Source organism: Bos grunniens, chromosome 4, assembly GCF_055505025.1.
Source record: "Bos grunniens cultivar Pamir isolate PY7600 chromosome 4, Bosgru_T2T1.0, whole genome shotgun sequence".
In the NCBI taxonomy this organism is placed as follows: domain Eukaryota; kingdom Metazoa; phylum Chordata; class Mammalia; order Artiodactyla; family Bovidae; genus Bos; species Bos grunniens.
This window is the reverse complement of record NC_141168.1, coordinates 90,595,813-90,610,787: the sequence shown is the minus strand read 5'-3', so window position 1 is coordinate 90,610,787 and position 14,975 is coordinate 90,595,813.

Genomic DNA, 14,975 nt, shown 5'->3' with positions numbered 1-14,975 from the left:
TATTGCAAAACTTAACAAGTACATATGAGCCAGCAATTGTATTATACTTTGGGACATTTATCCTAGGGAAATGAAAACTTATAGTCATGTTAAAACCTATACATGAATATTCATAGCAGTTTTATTTCTAATAGCTAGAATCTACAAGACACTCAAATGTTCTTCAATGAGTAAATGGTTAAGGGATTGGTGGTGGATCTGTATCATGAAATACTACTTAGCAATAAAAAGGAACTATTGATACAACTTCTCTTGAAGGGTGAGGTTGCCACGTCATTATGTTTTGGCCCATGGGACAAAAATATATATACCTTTAAAGGAGCCTTTAACTTTCCATGCTGCCTGGAATGTGAATGTGGTCGCTGGAGCTCAAGGTAATACCTTAGTCTACCTGGTTTGCACTCTGTATAGAGGATAGGAGAACCACAAGGTAGGAAAAGACTGGGAGTCCAGTGATTATGGAACCACCATACCAGCCTGAACTACTTACCCATGGATCTCTTTTATTTGAGAGCAAAATAAGCAGTAAGTGTAAAGTCATCTTTACTTGAGGTTTTCTGTCATTGCAGATGAATCCAAACTTATCAGATCCAGATGCTAAGACAGAAGAAACAGAAAGAAGGGTGGTATGACTAGGGGATAGTAGCAAGGAGAGAGTACAAGAAGTACAAGAACATGTACAAATACATGAAGTACAGTAGCTGAGCAGTGTAAGAGTCGAGTTTTGTTCAAGGTATGATGGAAAACCATTTTGGAAAGCCGTGTTTTGAGGACAGTGCATGATCTAATTTGCATTTTAAAAATTTACTTTTGTTTGCTGAATATGGCGAGTGGTGAAGCATGGCATCTAATTATAAGGCTACTGACATTCTAAGCAAGGGAAATGGAGAAGTTGATAGATTTGGGATATTCTTTAGAGACAGGATTCATCAGACTTGCTGCAGGATTATGTTGTTGTTGTTGAGTTGCTCTTTCATGTCCAACTCTTTGCAACCCCATGGACCGCATCACGCCAGGCTTCCCTAACCTACACCATCTCCTGGAGTTTGCTTAAACTTATGTCCAGTGATGCCATCCAACCGTCTTGTCCTCTGTCATCCCCTTCTCCTCCTGTCTTCAATCTTTCCCAGCATCAGGGTCTTTTCCAATGGGTTGGCTCTTCGCATCAGGTGGCCAAAGTATTGAAGTTTCAGCTTCAGCATCAGTCCTTCGAATGAATATTCAGAATTTATTTCCTTTAGGATTGAATGAGTTGATCTCCTTGCAGTCCAAGGGACTCTCAACAGTCTTCAAAAGCATCAATTCTTTGTCGTTTACCCTTCTTTAAGGTCCAGCTATCACATCCATACATGACTACTGGAAAAACCATAGCTTTGACTATATGGACTTCCCTGGGTTTCCCTGATAGCTCAGCTGTTAAAGAATCTGCTTGCAATGCAGGAGACCTAAGTTCAATTCCTGGGTCAGGAAGATACTCTGGAGAAGTGATAGACTACCCACTCCATTCTTGGGCTTCCCTGGTGGCTCAGAATGTAAGAATCCACCTGTGATAGGGGAGACCTGAGTTTGATCCCTGGGTTGGGAAGATCCCCTGGAGGACAGTTATGTTAGAATGTTAATAACAAAAGAATTAAATAATAGATTTGGACAGATAGATAGTGATGCGGACATATTTGGCCTCCATACAGAGTTGTCAAGTTGGCAATCAGACATCTGAGGCCAGAGTTCAGGGAGAGGTCACACAGAGATTAGAAGGGATTGGCACATGGCTGGACCTACTCATATTGGGACCATGTATAGTGAGAAGGAAGAAGGAATCCTAGAGCACAGGCTTACATAAGAGCAAAACAGAGGGTCCCCATAGGGAGGCAAGAGGGGGTGATCAGGGAAGTCTTCCCTCAAAAAGACCTATGATGAAAGATTAAGGGTGAATGGGGATGTCAGGCAAATTGGAATAGGGTGATAATGAAAGTATTTCAGCTGCAGAGAATAACATGTTGAAGAGCACAAAAGCATTCAAGGGACTGAAAGAAGTCGTTAGTGATGGAACAGAGTAACGGTGGAGGAGGTAGGGTTGGAAGTTGGGGTAAAGGTGGCTGTTGAGGTCAGAGACAGACAGATGTGCAAGAGTCAGATTTTGGAGCAGATAGTAAGGAATTTGAGCCTCATCCTTAGAGTACTATGTGTGCTTAGATGCTCAGTTGTGTCCAACTCTTTGTGACCCCATGGACTGTAGCCCACCAGGCTACTCTGTCCTTGGAGATTCTCCAGGCAAGAATACTGGAGTGGGTTGCCATGTCCTCCTCCAGGGGATCTTCCTAACTGAGGGATTGAACCCAGGTCTCCTGCATCGCCGATGGATTCTTTACCCTCTGAGCCACCGGGGAAACCCAAGAATACTGGAGTGGATAGCTTGTCCCTTCTCCAGGGTGTCTTCCTGACCTAGGAATTGAGCCACAGTCTCCTGCATTGCAGGCAGATTCTTTACCAGCTGAGCTACCAGGGAGACCCAAAGTGAAAGTGTTAGTTGCTCAGTCATGTCTGACTCTGCGTGGACTGGCTCCGACTCTGACCTGCCAGGCTCCTCTGTCCATGGGATTCTCCAGGCAAAAATACTGGAGTGGGTAGCCATTCCCTTCTCCAGGGGATCTTCCTGACCCAGGGATCAAACCCACATCTCTTACATCTCACATAATTATCCTCTCCCAACTTTTAAATCAGAGAAGGCAATGGCACCCCACTCCAGTACTTTTACCTATAAAATCCCATGGATGGAGGAGCCTGGTAGGCTGCATTCCATGGGGTCGCTAAAGTTGGACACGACTGAGTGACTTCACTTTCACTTTTCACTTTCATGCATTGGAGAAGGAAATGGCAACCCACTCCAGTGTTCTTGCCTGGAGAATCCCAAGGACTGGGAAGCCTGGTAGGCTGCTGTCTATGGGGTCGCACAGAGTCGGACACGACTAAAGTGACTTAGCAGCAGCAGCAGCAACTTTTAAATTATAGGAACATTTCTGTTCTTAATTTCTTGGAAGTGTTATAGGTTCTCTGGGTCTTAAAAGTCAAGGTTTCTGGGCAGAGAATGGCACGATGAGCATTCCATGCAGGGTGAATAGCATGTTCAAATACATGGAGGTAACTGGGATACTCCATTGGTGAAAGGCTTGCTGTGGAAGGGTGAGTACAGTTGACCCTTGAAGAATCAGGGGTGAGCTGGTTAATCCATGTGTAACTTTTATTTGGCCCTTCATATTATCAGTTCTTCCACATCAATAAATTTGGCTAAATACTGGGCTTCCCAGGTGGCACAGTGATAAAAGAACCCGCCTACCAATGCAGGAGAAACAAGGGACATAGTTTCAATCCATGAGTTGGGAAGATCCTCTGGAGTAGAAAGGACAACCTGCTGTAGTATTCCTGCCAGGAAAATCCCATGGACAGAGGAGCCTGGCAAGCTGCAGTCCATGGGGTCCAAAGAGTTGGACACAACTGAGCACATGCACATACGTACACACACACATTGAAAAATACTATTTCAAATCAAGGTTATTTAAGTGTCAACTGTAGTTCTGAATGACTAAAGTGAAAGTGAGGTTGCTCAGTTGTGTCTGACTCTTTGTGACCCCATGGACCGTAGCCTACCAGGCTCCTCTGTCCATGAGATTTTCCAACCAATAGTACTTGAGTGGATTGCCATTTCCTTCTCCAGGGGATCTTCCCAACCCAGGGATCAAACCCGGGTCTCCTGTATTGTAGACAGATGCTTTACCATCTGAGCCGATGACTAACTCATGGACAATTAGAGAAAAAGCATGAAAACTCTCTCTAGCTAAATACAAAGTAGTTGTAGAGACCAATAAAACAAAGTCTAAAGACTGCCCCCCCAATAATATAAGAAGCTTATTTGCCAAAGAATAATGACTTATTCTCTCAAGTCATTGAGAGAAAAGGTGTATTAGTCAGTAAGTAATGCTGGGACAATGGTAAGGCCATCTGAAAAATGTTAAATATAATCCTTTCTTCATATCATACTCTAAGATTATCAAAAGTTTCAAAGATAATCAAAAGTTTTTTTGCTTTTGAAATCAAAATTTCAAAGATTTAAAAAATGAAGCCATAATAATAGAGAGAACAGCATGAAAAATCCCTTTACAACTTTGGAATGGAAAGGTCCTTTTTAATTATGACTAAAGCCTCTGATGCTGGGAGGGATTGGGGGCAAGAGGAGAAGGGGACGACAGAGGATGAGATGGCTGGATGGCATCACTGACTCGATCGATGTGAGTCTGAGTGAATTCTGGGAGTTGGTGATGGACAGGGAGGCCTGGCGTGCTGCGATTCATGGGGTCGCAAAGAATCAGACACGACTGAGCGACTGTTCTGATCTGATCTGAAAGCCTTTACACCATAGTAAAAATTTGGATACATTTTTAGAAAATAATTGTTAAACTTCTGAATGTAAACAAAGCAAAAACAATAAACAAATCCAGAGAAAAACAACAAAACAGAAAAATAATTTCACATCAACGAAATAGCTTATTGCCCTAATGTGTACAGACACACTACAAATGGTTTAAAACTGTTTTTTTTTTAAAAACAGAGAGTTGAATAGCATTTTATAGAAAAGGAATAGCCCTTGAACATGAAAAAAATGCACAACCTCACTCAAAATAAAAGTGAATTAAAATCACACCAGTTCAGTTCAGTCGCTCAGTCGTGTCCAACTCTTTTCGACTCCATGAATCGCAGCACGCCAGGCCTCCCTGTCCATCACCAACTCCCGGAGTTCACTCAGACTCACGTCCATCGAGTCAGTGATGCCATCCAGCTATCTCATCCTCTGTCGTCCCCTTCTCCTCCTGCCCCCAATCCCTCCCAGCATCAGTCTTTTCCAATGAGTCAATTCTTCGTATGAGGTGGCCAAAGTACTGGAGTTTCAGCTTTAGCATCATTCCTTCCAAAGAAATCCTAGGGCTGATCTCCTTTAGAATGGACTGGTTGGATCTCCTTGCAGTCCAAGGGAACGCTCCAGAGTTCTCCAACACTACACTTCAAAAACATCAGTTCTTCAGCGCTCAGCTTTCTTCACAGTCCAACTCTCACATCCATACATGACCACTGGAAAAACCATAGCCTTGACTAGACGGACCTTTGTTGGCAAAGTAATGTCTCTGCTTTTGAATATTCTATCTAGGTTGGTCATAACTTTCCTTCCAAGGAGTAAGCATCTTTTAATTTCATGGCTGCAGTCACCATCTGCAGTGATTTTGGAGCCCAAAAAGAGAAAGTCTGACACTGTTTCCTCTGTTTCCCCATCTATTTCCCATGAAGTGATGGGATCAGATGCCATGATCTTCATTTTCTGAATGTTGAGCTTTAAGCCAACTTGTTCACTCTCCACTTTCACTTTCATCAAGAGGCTTTTTAGTTCCTCTTCACCTTCTGCCATAAGGGTGGTGTCATATGCATATCTGAGGTTATTGATATTTCTCCCGGCAATCTTGATTCCAGCTTGTGCTTCTTCCAGCCCAGCGTTTCTCATGATGTACTCTGCATAGAAGTTAAAGAAGCAGGGTGACAATATACAGCCTTGACGTACTCCTTTTCCTATTTGGAACCAGTCTGTTGTTCCATGTCCAGTTCTAACTGTTGCTTCCTGACCTGCATACAAATTTCTCAAGAGGCAGGTCAGGTGGTCTGGTATTCCCATCTCTTTCAGAATTTTCCACAGTGTATTGTGATCCACACAGTCAAAGGCTTTGGCATACTCAATAAAGCAGAAATAGATGTTTTTCTGGAACTCTATTGCTTTATTCATGATCCAGCGGATGTTGGCAATTTGATCTCTGGTTCCTCTGCCTTTTCTAAAACCAGCTCGATCATCAGGAAGTTCATGGTTCACATATTGCTGAAGCCTGGCTTGGAGAATTTTGAGCATTACTTTACTAGCATGTGAGATGATCACAATTTATAAGAGTATGTAATCAAAATTCCAAACTTCCAAAATGCAGAAATTTATTAACATTTTGTTTTCAAGCCTGTGGGGAAATGGGTCATTTTACATATTGCTGATAGCAGTATGAAGTGATGCATCATCTGTGAAAAAAAGTTTGGCACTATCTTTCAAAATAACAAATCATATGTGCTTTGACCTAGCTATCCACCTTCTGGGAATTTTTCGTATAGATAAACTTACACATATGTAAAGTCACATATATTCAAGATTATGTCCTGCAACATTGATTTTCGTGGCAAAAGACTGACTCAATTAAAATGTTCACCAGTAGGGGACTGGTTAAATTAATCATGGTATATCTATGCCTTGGAATAATATGCAATGAAGTTGGCTCAGAATCTGCTGTAATACAGGAGACCTGCGTTCAAACCCTGGGTTGGGAAGATCCCTTGGAGAGGAGAATGGATACCCACTCCAATATTCTTGCCTGGAGAATTCCACAGACAGAGGAGCCTGATGGGCTGCCATTCATGGGGCACAGCCCGTGGGGTCGCAAAGAGTCAGATATGACTAAGCAACTGACACTTTCACTTAAAAAAAAAAAAAAATTAGGCAAACTTTCTGTGTATCGGTATGGATAGAGTTCTAAAATATATGAAGTGAAAAATAAGCAAAGTGTGTAACAGTGTGTATATGAACAGTGTGTATAAACCTTTGTTCTAGGAGAAAGAATATAAATATATATTCTATCTTGCATAATATTGTTTATATAAAGAATTATGTAAGAATTATACAACTGAATTATGCAAATAATAAAAACTGTACTCTGTGGAAAGTTTTAGGAAGTGACAAATGGAGACAGTGATAGAAGCAAGTGCCTTGACTGTATATATTTTAATATTTGTTGATTTTTAAATTATAAAGATATATTAATAATTTTTTAAAAAGAATTTGCCTCTACCTCATTCAGCATTTCAGTACTTCAGTTATTAGCTATTAATTCATTGCAGGCATTTGGGTTTTATGTTTGCTTCTTTTTCTCCTCTGCCAGCGGTTGATTTTGTAAGCTATGGTCCTAGAGTAAAATCACTAAGGGAGTCTCTGCCCATAGCATTTTCCACGCATTGCAATAAGGGAAGAATTGGAAATCACAGGAGGAATAGTATTTTTGATGTGTTCTCTGCCCTGTGGTCAAAGCTTTGATACTTGCTGTGTGTGGAGTACAAGTTCCAGGACATTAAAACGATTGTGTTCTTATTCAAGGTCAACATGCTTTTGCTTTTAAAATGAGCTAAATATTCCTAGAAGACACACAGAGAAAAAATGCTGGAAGTAAGTTTAAAAAGAGAATGAGATACTTAACGAAATGAGAAGGGAGAATGAAATGCCAAAATTAACCCCCATGTGCAGATAGAGGAAAGTCCAAAGAAACTAGCTACCCAAAGGATAATAGGGGAAGGGAAAGAGGAAACTCATCAGCAGGGAAATACAAATGAAAAGAGGCTGTTAACACTGATTTATCTAGAGGTCATGACTGAGAAATACCCGACAGATCCCTCAGGGGTAGACCTGAACCATTCGGCTGTGATATTGAGATGCCCTCATTTTATAGTCAAGGAAGACAAGCCCTTAGACTGTGAAGAGAACAGTCTAGTATCACACCAAACCATGTCTGAGACTTCAGCCTAGCATTTTTGTTTTGCTTTGTTCTTCACTTGCCTGTTTATTTTGTGTCTCTTGATAATTTTCCATTTTATTTCATTTGGAGGCCCTCATTTTAACATGCATAATCACTGTATATGTTTTCAGGTAATAGGAGGAAAGTGAGGAGGAGGCTAGGAGGAGAGAGATTAAATCTTGCAAATGAATGTAAAGTGATAACAGCAAGTAGTGGACATGCATATGAAATCAATAAACAAAAAATATCATTTGTGCTAAAAGTGGGCCCAGAAAAGCTTGCTCTGGAAACAAAGGGCAAAAGGTGCATGACCATGGCTCTGTGTCTTTCTTCTTCCAAGGTTTTTTGTAAAAATGATGGTAAAGCATTTAAAAAAGTCATCCTTTCTTAATGCCTATAAATCAAACAGGAATGAATTGCCCCTCAGGGTTTTTTTGCTGTAGAATATATACTCTGCTACAGGTATCTTACAAAAATTCTTCCAAAATATTCCTCAACAAATTCTTAAGGCAGAGTTTTACCTCCAAATTTCTGTTTAATCAGTTTATTATTCACGTATGTTTTCCTCTATAGTAGGCCAAGAAGTGTTTAAAATTTTGTTCCAGAAATAGGAGGATGTCACACAAATATGAACTCTTAGCTCCTGACAGGAAAGTAGTATTTTTCTATTCCAGTTCCTTGGCCTACATCACACAAAAGTTCACATCAGAGATGTTCAGTCTTTAAATGTGATTTAGCAATAATATTGAGTCCTTAATAACACTGATTGATTCCAGATTGTTGTAATATAGACCATTCTGTTTATTTTTGGCTTAAGTCTCAGAAGAAACCAAACAAACAGAAAAGATGCTACTTAATTTGCCATTCAAGAAAATATTTAATGTTTTATATTTTCATTCTAAACTAAATAAATTTCAAATACCCTGAAGAATCATGGGTACTTAAGAGTGATCACTTTTAGGGCTCTAAGGTGGAATTTTTTCCTGTTCCTTCCCTGGAATAAGATCAAGCTCTAAAGAGAGACTAAAAACAAAACCTGCAATCTTTTGGAAATGTAGAAAATCAGATAAATAACAATTGCAACTGAAGTTCTCATTTTATACTCATATTCTAATTTAAAATTTAGTCCTTTCCAAGTTTGTACCGTCTACTAATTTTTTTTTCTAAGCTTAAGAGGACATTGATTCTGATACTGCAGACTGATCCTCCACTAACACTCTTTCTAAGGGAAACTGTAATAAACGTTGTAGAGTTTCATTGTCTCTGATGACATTATAAAATTACCCTTTATTCAAATCAACAGAAAAACACATAAAAACTGGGACTGCCCTTCTGTTGATCTTATCGGTTCCATTTTTTCTGCTTCCTAAGATAACAGTGGCTAACTATTGAAATTAAGTGAAGAGTTAGATACTATATACAAATTACATACTTATTGAACCTTAGAACTCTTTTATACTTTCAACGATTAAAAAAAATTTTTTTAAATATGAGCCAGTCTGTTTCAGGAGCAGTCTAGTCCGTAGCTGCTTCTCTGTTCAGCATGTTCTCTTCTACCCATAACCTTCATCCACAGCCCTAACTACTTTCTACCTCCCATTCCGAGTGCAACACTTGTGACAAGCCTCTAAAATTCATGATAGTGTTTATTTATGAGTAGGGCTTCAGTTCTAAAATTTCTGAGTTGAAGAATAATGCCAGAGAATGCTACATGCTATTAGATATTATGCTATAATGCTATAAGATATACCAGGATTTCCAAAGGTCTAATTGCTATCATGCCATTAATTCAAGGAAATTTATAATGATAGTTGCCATTTAGTGCACCTACTATAAGTCAAGCATTCACAAGACATCTAATCTTCGAAAAATCCTGTGAAGTTATATCCTTTTCTGTTTTACATATGGGGCAAATAAAGATCATTTCTTCAAAATGATGATGATGATCATCATCATCATCATCTGGTAAATATCAGAGTTATGATTTGAGCTTGCATTCATTGTTGTTCAGTCACTAACTCCTGTCCAATTCTTTGCAACCCTATGGACTGCAGCATGCCAGGCTTCTCTGTCCTTCACTATCTCCCAGAGTTTTCTCAAACTCATATCCATTGAATTGGTAATGCCATCCATCCATCTTATCCTCTGTTGCCCTTTCTTCTCCTGCCCTTAATCTTTCCCAGCATCAGAGTCTTTTCAAACAGATCGACTCGTTGCATCAGGTGGCTGAAGTATTGGAGCTTCAGCTATATCATCAGTCCTTCCAGTGAATATTCAGGGTTGATTTCATTTAGGATTGACTGGTTTGATCTCCTTGCAGTCCAAGGACTCTTAAGAGTCTTCTCCAACACCGCAATTTGAAAGCATCAATTCTTCGGCGCTCAACCTTCCTTATGGTCCAACTCTCATATCTGTGCATGACTACTGGAAAAACCATCGCTTTGGGTCTATTGACCTTTGTTGGCAAAGCGTTGTCTCTGCTTTTTAATATACTGTCTAGGTTTATCATAGGTTTTCTTCCAAGGAGCAAGTGTCTTTTTATTTCATGGCTGCAGTCACCATCCACAGTGATTTTGGAGCCAAAGAAAATAAAATCTGCCACTGTTTCCACTTTGCATTTACCAGAGTTCAAGCTCCTGCTATTTCTACTCTTCAATTAGCTGTGGTCTAAAGCTTAAGGCTCATTTGATTCTAAAGGGACCTTTTTGGTCCTATGGTTCTACTTCAGGTCAACATGGGAGTTTCATTATTGAGTACTTTCAAAAAAAGATGAAACCATATTAGATACACCTTAGTGTCATCTTGCTTTATCTCATCTTATTAAAATAATTAATATTAGGAATAGAAGATTGAATAGAAACCATAGTATTATATTAGCTGGAATGTCATACTTCTCACTGATTATATGTAAATTGAAGTTTGCTCGTCCATCTACCTTTCCATCCATCCATCCATTTAATTAATTAAGAACTATTATGGATCAGTTGCTATTCTAGTCATTGACCAGAGCTTTTTTTGCTCTCTAAAATTATATTGTAGACCAGCAAGTCCAATAGAAATTTCCATGGAATAAAAATCTTCTGTATTTGTGCTTTTGAAACAACTGAGGAATGAAGTTTGATTTAATTGTATTTTTTTAATTTTGTGAAGTTTTATTTAATTTAAATTAACTTAAATAGCCAAAAGTGGCTAGTGGTATTGTATTGATTGTCACAGTTCTAGCAGATTTGAGGAGGTGGATAGACAGAAAATAAATAAGCAGATTATTTTTTTACTTGGATGAGTTCTATGGAAAATAAGCAGGGTGATATGGTAGAGGTTAGAGGAGTGGCGAGATTAATTAGGGTTGTCAGGAAAGTTTTCTTTGAATAAATTCCTTTTAAACTGATTCCTGAGTGAGGATAAGGAGCCAGACATGCCAAGAATAGAATGACATTCTAACTGAAAGAAGCAAGTAAAAATGGCTTGCAGAGAGAAAGATTTTGGTGTGTTCAGATTTCAGTAAGCAGATCAATGTTAGTTAGGTCATGGTGAACAAAGAGCAAGCAATGTGCAATGACATTGGTAGGCCAGGTAATGTGGAGCTTTGTAGACTGTAGTAAAGAGTATGGATTTTATTCTAAGTGAAATCTAAATTTATAGATAATATTTAAAACATCAGATTATCCTATAAAATATTTATGTGCAAAGTTGAATTATTTAAGGATGAAATAGGTGATATTTTGGAGATTTATTTTTAAGAGCTTTTTTTGTACAGTTTAATTAAAAAAGAGTCCCATGTTAAAGAACTGATAGTAGTTATGAAATTGTCTTAAAGATTCAAATAATCATGTCCTTTAGGTATTAGAATCATGAATAGCAAACAATCTACTTACATAGATGTCCAAAAGGAGAGTAATATTTAGAATCAAGGCATTTAATTTTTAATCTTTGGTGAAGTTAATTTTTAATATCTCTCAGGGCTAAATTGCACAGTTATGAAACACAAATATGAAAACTCTTTTTAAACGTTTGGTCTATAGCCAATTTCCCGTGGATAAGTCATCACATCAGGAAAACATAATACAAAAATTATGTGCTCAAGTCACAGCAGAGACTTCTAGACAACCTTACCAGTCCTGAAAGTAGTTCTTTACCTAACTTGATTTTAAAGATATTATTCTTGAATTTAGCCAGAGATCTGAGCTATCGATGCCACTAATTCAATATAGTACCTTTAAGGAGTCACAGATGCACTTGGGCCAGCACATGGAGAAAGGGTCAACAGTACACTAGTCACCATAGAAACTATATTATTTCAGATAAAGCATTTTTTTCCCCAGATAAAGCATAATTCATGATACTGAGTTCAACCAATACCAATGTTGGTTGAAAAGAATGTACCCAAACTGTGTCATAAAATGGTTGGAAAAACTGGTAAAAATGTTACTAAAATAAGCAAATTGCTAAATTAAGTAGACAATACACATTACCCTAAAAACTGTCTACATTGTGGGATTTTTAAGTCACTGGCTATTTAATGTCTCTTTCAAATACAGACTTTTAAGATTTACAAAGCTATATTTTTAAATGATGTGAACTTTTCAATATTTATAAGGTGTGTCACTTCAGTCAAGTCTGACTCTTTGTGACCCTATGGGCTGTAGCCCACCAGGCTTCTGTCCATGGGATTCTCAAGGCGAGAATACTGGAGTGGGTTGCCATGACCTCCTCTGGGGGATCTTCCTGACCTGGGGATCAGATCAACATCTCTTATGTCTCCTGCATTGGCAAGTGGGTTCTTTACCACTGATGCCACCTGGGAAGCCCATTTTATAGAGTAGTAAATATTATTTTGCTATATCATTTTAAAAATAAAAATAAGTTATAAAACTAAACTGTTAAAGAAAATAAAGTTTTAATTCATATTTAGGACTTTTCTTATAATAAAAGGTCAGTTAGTACTTAAGGAGTAAAGAAGGGGGTAGAGAGAGAAAGGAATCCCCGTTTCATTCTTAACCAAATTAATCTGTGCTTATGAAGATGTCAAACCTTCATTTTACCCAATAAAACATTTTTGATGTGGTAATGATGGTCCCCCTAGTGTATTTACATAAAACTAGAATGATAAAAAATTCCAGCTTTGTAACTAAATGTGGACCTATAATTGTTTTAAGTCTTTAAACCAAAAACAAAGCACAGACATGGTTTTTGTCTCAAATTTAGAATAAATTGAAAAAAATACATTGATATTCTTTGTTTCAAATGTATTTTGGAACTTAGTAGACCACATTCAACCTAGTTAAATTATCTGAATGGATTTTGGGGGAAGAGAAAAGAGTCTGTTCATTTTAATATACCTTCAGAAATATTTTACTTCTTGATGATGACAGCAGCTCTTGCTGACAACTATTAATACATTATAAACACCCCATCAGAGTTATATAAAAACATGTCAGTTTTAAAGAGAACATCTTTGACAGCAAATTTTCTGATTGTGAAACAGCTGTGCCTTCAGTACAATGCATTAAGTAGTTTATTCCTTTTAGATAGTTAAATTGTGCATGAAATGTTGCTGGCGCAAGGGCTCCAAATCTGGCCTGATTAGCGAACATCTGTTACATTGGAAAAATTCATGTCTACCCTAATTAGCTGTCAGGCTGATGTACATCAGGCCTGATGGTGAGGGATCCTGTGCTGTTTAAGTCAAACCAGGTTCGTCTCCTCTCCCGTCACCTGCCCTTTCAAATCTCTTCCTCTTGTGTGTTGCTGTAATTAGAGATGGTTGGACATACAATGGAGCAGGCTATGGTCAGTTATAGTCCCATCTGTGCAATATTTTAATTCCCACCAAACTTGGGAGCTGAGACATAAAGTAGTTTAACAGCAGTGAGGCTGTGAGACCTGTTAGGTCTATGACATTCGATAATCTCGGCACGGAGATCTTATTTGAAAGACTCTTAGAATCCTGAAGTCACCATCTGTGGTGACAAAGGGTTATCTGTAGCTTCTGAAGAATTCGTTTCTGTTTCGTTTGTTTTGAATAAGGGTAGCTCTCAGCTGATTTTGCAGATGTGACATATATTGTATGATTAGGTACTAAAAAGGATCAAAGTGTTCTGAAAGTGGGAATTTCATAGCTGAATATTTTGTGGCTATAGACAGATACAGGATGCAATTGAAACCAAAAGATCTGATTTTGTCGGGTTTATTAGTCTAGCATACATAGGGTTTTCCAATATCAATAAAAACTTTCACTGACCTGTAGATGGACACAAATCATAACTTTCTGTTCAAGCTAGCAGTAAACTGGAAAGTGCAGTTCAAAGTGTTCCTGGGCTGGTGAAATCCTCATTTGCTCTGTTACAGCCTTTTATATGAGCTGCATTGCCTGGGGACAAGTTCACATTCAACCTGAAAGATTAAGAATATATAAGATTACAACATCAGATTTTAGAATGTGATTTGACCTATGAAGAATGAAAAATCAGCTTTTTTCTGACTTGGTATCATCCTTTCAAGATAATTCAAGTGCAGGATTATTATTATTCCCAAGCATATGTGAGGTATAATTACAATGTATGCTAAAATTTAGTAATTGGGGATGAGCTTTATAAAATGCTTGATGCATAAAGTTATAAATGGGGGGACTTATTTACCCAGAGAATTCAATATTTTCTAGATGAATTCACACAGGATCACATGTAGAATTCTGAATGTTTCTAGCCAAACTGGAGTTGAATTTTCTGATTGAGGTGGGCTTCCTCCCTCCCTTCCTTTCCTTTTCTTCTTTCTTATGATTTTTCTTTCACCTTGAAATACTTTGCCTATCCATCCAAAGCTTACCTTATAAGGTCTTTAAGTACGGTCTCAAACAACAGCTTTTCTAATAGTATCAACCCTAGTTTAAAGGAAAGAGCAAAATTTAGTGAAATTAGTATACTTTATATTAATACTATGATTTTACTTGCATCATCTGTCTCTTCTCCACAACTGACATTTTGCATTTCTTTTATGGTACTTGCCATTTCTAATATTTTATTTAGATATTTGTATACCAGAATACCTCTTATCTCTTATACTGGACTATAAGCTCCTTAGAGACAGAGGCAATTCATTACTATGTATCCCATAAAGTACAGTTCATATAGGCACTCAATAACTGTTTTTTGAATGAATATAATTAGGCTCAGATTAGAAGTGTTCCAAAGCAGTGATAGGTCTCTGGGTGCAAGTATGCACTAGGACTAAGTTCCATGAACCATGAGGACTTACTGGTATCTCCAGCTACCTCGAGACAGCCACCACAGGTCAGCTGGGAGAAAGGCTTGTTTCAGAGATTTGAGGTGTCTTGTAGGT